This window comes from Leptinotarsa decemlineata, unplaced genomic scaffold, assembly GCF_025532065.1.
Source record: "Leptinotarsa decemlineata unplaced genomic scaffold, Ldec_3_MD MMD2_tig00000505_RagTag_RagTag, whole genome shotgun sequence".
Taxonomy (NCBI): domain Eukaryota; kingdom Metazoa; phylum Arthropoda; class Insecta; order Coleoptera; family Chrysomelidae; genus Leptinotarsa; species Leptinotarsa decemlineata.
Window position 1 is genome coordinate 2,501,078 of NW_027412549.1, and position 4,457 is coordinate 2,505,534.

Consider the following 4,457-nt stretch of genomic DNA (forward strand, 5'->3'; position numbering starts at 1 on the left):
GAAATTCTACCTCTTCAAATTCCACAAAACTTTTGATGACCTCATTGGACTCGACAACCTGAAATTTCTCAAAGCTGAACTGAATTTTGCTGAATCCTCCCTTTTAACCGAATACTCCTCTCTCCCAATCCAGTACTACGAAACCAATAAGACCCAGTTCTACTGAAGCCAGACAGCGTGACCCAAGTACGACTACCGGTGAAGGAGAAAAATGGAACTACCACCCTTCTTCCCAAAATCCATCCAAAAAGACCAAACAGTAACTGTCGAGACAGAAAATGCAAACGTCCATAAGAAAAATATAAGACATTTGCCTAATAAGATAACTAAATTCTTCGTCCCTTTACAGCCTTCATCTGACGAGAGGACAGGAGATCGAAATCCAGAACCTCAAGACAAATCCAGGACTACTTCCCCTCAAGATGGGACAAGCAAAGATCAAGACTAGTACCCACCACTTCATCCACTACTACGATCTTCAACCCATCCACGAAGAGATATTCGCTGTAGAATCCCAATATGATGCCGTCTCCACAGCAATTCGTAACGGACTAAGTGACCCTTATTTCTTCAACTTGCAAAATTTCGATCAAGGACTGAAGTACCAACTGAAAACTGCCAAGGAAAAGCTACAGACTCTTTATCCTTTCAGTAGACCCAAAAGAGGACTCATAGATGGCTTAGGAAGTGTGATCAAAGCAATTTCTGGAAACTTGGACCAAGAAGATGCAAGGAAATATGATAATGCTATTACTTCCCTAGAAAAAAACCAAAGGAACATAATAAATCATGTGAACCAAGTCATGGAGAGCTACAATGAAACCATCTCTCTATTAACACATAATCAAGATACCATCTCAATAGAAGTCAAGAGAATTGAAACCGATCTCAATAGACTCGTTTTTGGTTTCAATCACCATCTTCATTCTATACGTAATTTACACATTGAAAAGGCAAACGAAGAAAGAACTATCCAATGATGATCCACCAGTTCCCGAACACGAAGCATCATTTTCAGTCTTGTTCGTCCCTTACAAGAGTTCCCCAGGGGATGGAGAAGTTACAGTTCGATAACCCCTTACATCAGCAGGATATTGTTCGATGACCCGAAGACGACATCAATTATTTTGCTGATATCTGCAAAGTCGGCAATAATTTATATATAAACAGGTGCAACTGATTTGTAATAGCCAGTACTTACATTTCATAGTTATTAGTTGTTACTCTGTTCAAATAAAAAGTTTTTAAAAACCCTTTTGTGTGAACGAGAAATATAATTCGTGTCAAGGTGTCAAAATAGCGGTTTGATGTTGGAAAAACACTCCAGTAATATACATTTTAAATAGTTAAGCTAAGAATATGTTGAATATTACTTGTTTGAAGCAACTATTTTGTATTTATTTAATGTATTTCTTACCCTTGAGTTTAGGATAATCTCAAGATATCTTCGAAAAGAGAAAAAAAAATTTTGTTTTATAACACAGAGCTCATATAACACTAATACCATGACACTGACTCCATTAGAACCTTTATTGAAGCTTGAAGTTGAGATGTTTCAATGTTTGGTTGAAAACAGTGATATCTGGCATTATGGAGTGAACAGTGGGGAGTGTGACCGGTATTTTTCCTCAAAAGTTAACTGTGAAGTAGTCATCAAGTAAATTAGGTTTCCTACTGTTGTTGATCCATCTACTTGTATTAGTGGTGAAATGGTGGACTTGGTAGAACTTTTACACATCTTCAACCAATGAGCAGGCAGATCTTTGGGACAAACAAGAATTTTACTCTTAGTTTTTTGCAGTTCTTCATTTTATACCTGTAAAGAAAACATGGGCTGAAATGCATTCTTCATATAATGTCATCATCCAAATAAATGTTTAATTGAATGTGCTTGCACATTGAAAGAAAAAAGCTTCTCCTTTCTTTAGCTAGCATTAGGTAGTCCCCATTTAACTTTTCGGAGTACTTGAGAGTAGTTGATGTTGAAAGATTGCATCATAATCATCATCTGCAAGAAGCTTTGAAATCTGGATATGACAGATCTTCGTATATGATATCATTCAAAAGTGGTTTCATTAGGAAATTATGAGTAATCATTTTGCATGATATTAATTTCAGTTGATAAGGATAAATACATAAAATAACTGTTACATTCTAATCAGTAGAATTACAGGTTATCATTTTTTAACGTCATCTTAAAATTTAGTCCACTCATCTGAATGAAAACGGAGTAACAATATTCCCTCTTTTTTAGGTGAAAAAATATTATACCAATATAACGAACCGAATAAATCAAAGACCAGCTACTGAGATACGTTAAAAACTATTCATTTATGCTTTGTTTACCTTATCTGATCATACCAACTCTTTTGTTTCAACTCCCACATAGAAATAAGAAGCCTCAAACATATCCAATGAATTTTCTCAATTCACTCTGATTTGAAAGCTTATATCTTAATCAAGAACAAAGGAGATCAATCAGACGACCTTATTGTCTTGGCGTCCTCAAGTTTTTGGTGAGGAGAGATATTACGCGTTTTAGTTTTCAGCGGGAGGGTGTCGAACAGAAGACGTCACTGCTTCATTTAAACAGAGAGTAATGCTGAGTTTCAAATGTGGGAACATAGGCGTCCACACAGAATCCTCAAGCATTTCCCAAAGAAAAAGTGATTTTAATGTTATATAACATTTTGTTTTCTTTCCAGTTGCTAAGCAATAGTTTAATTAAAAAAATAGCTTTAAAGATTCGAAGTTGACTTAAAACATTGATAGAATGTGTTCAGGACATATTGTCAAGAACAAAAAGCAACTACAAGTCGATTGGTAATTTAAAGGGACATCTTCTTATCATAACATCAACTGTCATACCTCCTACCCCTCCTCTTGGTAACCATCATCCTTAGAATTTGAAGAGAAAAAGTACTAAGTGTTACACACCAATAAAATGGGCATTTTATAGAAACTTTTGGCGTTATCTTGCGAAAAAAACAATAACATTAATTTATTGATGTTATAGGGGACATCTTCCTGTCGTAACATCAACTGTCATATCTCCTACCCCGCCTCTTGGTGACCATCATCCTTAGAATTTGAAGAGGAAAAGTACTAAGTGCGACAAACCATTGAAATGGTCATGTTATGAGAAATTTTGGTGTCAACTTGCGAGAAAAACAATACCATCAAAGAATTGATGGATGTAGCCGTTACTACGTGAAAGTGTCCTTATAGGACGAAACTGCAGTAACAACATCAGTTAGGAATAAAAATAGTGAAAAAACATAGAAAGTTTTATATCTCATTTTTTACAATACCTTCAATTACCTCCAGAATTGCTCCAAAATGTCAAACAACGTTTTGAGACTGGCTTATACTTATGTATAGTAGTTGATAGTGAATAGCCCTAGCAAGTACAATGAATGAATATAGTTTGGAATTAGTTATATACTGGATCTCTGGAAAGCCTGATTTATCTTTGATTTTCCAGCCGAATGTGTCAATTCCTGCAGCCATACCAGAACTTCAACATCACTCATCACAACATCACTCCAGGTCGGTAAAGTTCCAAACTTTACCGAAAACTGACCCTATTAAAATTAAGCGCATTATAAAAAGGTGTAACCAACCACTAACAAATCGAGATGAACTATAAAAACTATATGATCTACACATCTTTGTATACAGTAAAGTTTTGAAATTGATTGCTTCCTTTCTTCCTTTGGAAGATTCCCACATTTTTTGTATCAAGATGGAGAACTAGAAAGCCAAAAACTTTCTTTCCCAAATATGTGTAATCAATAGTGAATAGCATACATACGAGTATAAACTACTTCTTCAATTTTCAGTTCAGTGGTGTTCATTCTCTTTCAAAATTGTCAGTATTTGCTAGTATCTTGTGAAAAATCATTATTTCATAAGTGGTGTCAAAATTTTGAAGTTGACTGTTTTACCTGACTTTTCTCTCAAATTCTCAAAAAAATTTCTGTGATTCTTCTTTCAAGGTATGATTTGAAATCTTAAGGCTTCGTAGCAATAGTTATAATTTGTCATAAGCTTTTCAAAAATGTTTTGTTATGTATATCCAACACGAAATTGTTTGAAAAATTAACGAAGGTTCAAACCTGCAAATCAGCAAACAAATATCATTTTCAGAAACAAATGTCAAAGGGTTCAAATCTATGAAAATATATTCAATACAGATATTATTCCAGAGTGACAAAATCATTTTTACCAAAAGCCAGCTACTAAGCCATAGCAATTTTCTGACATTTTTGAGAGACGCCTATGATTGAAGGAATGGCGTAGGTTACTTTTCAAAATATGATCCAAAAATGACAAGTAGATTCATTAAAATCAACCCTAGTTTTGATCACCCATCCCAATAGTTACCATATCTGCGGTTTTTTTAATCAGATATGTTGTTTCTGTGACCAAAGAATCCAGTTTGATTAAGTACAATG

The 4,457-nt window shown here is 34.6% G+C and overlaps 1 long non-coding RNA gene across 1 annotated transcript; it reads right to left on the bottom strand.

Annotated features, from left to right (window-relative positions):
* Positions 1–1,513: 1,513 nt before the first annotated feature.
* LOC111517826 (uncharacterized) lies at positions 1,514–3,948 on the bottom strand. Its single transcript, XR_002723861.2, has 2 exons — positions 3,815–3,948; positions 1,514–1,816 (listed from the first exon to the last, which is right to left on the bottom strand). It is a non-coding gene; the product is annotated as an uncharacterized lncRNA (long non-coding RNA).
* Between the last annotated feature and the right edge of the window lie 509 nt (positions 3,949–4,457).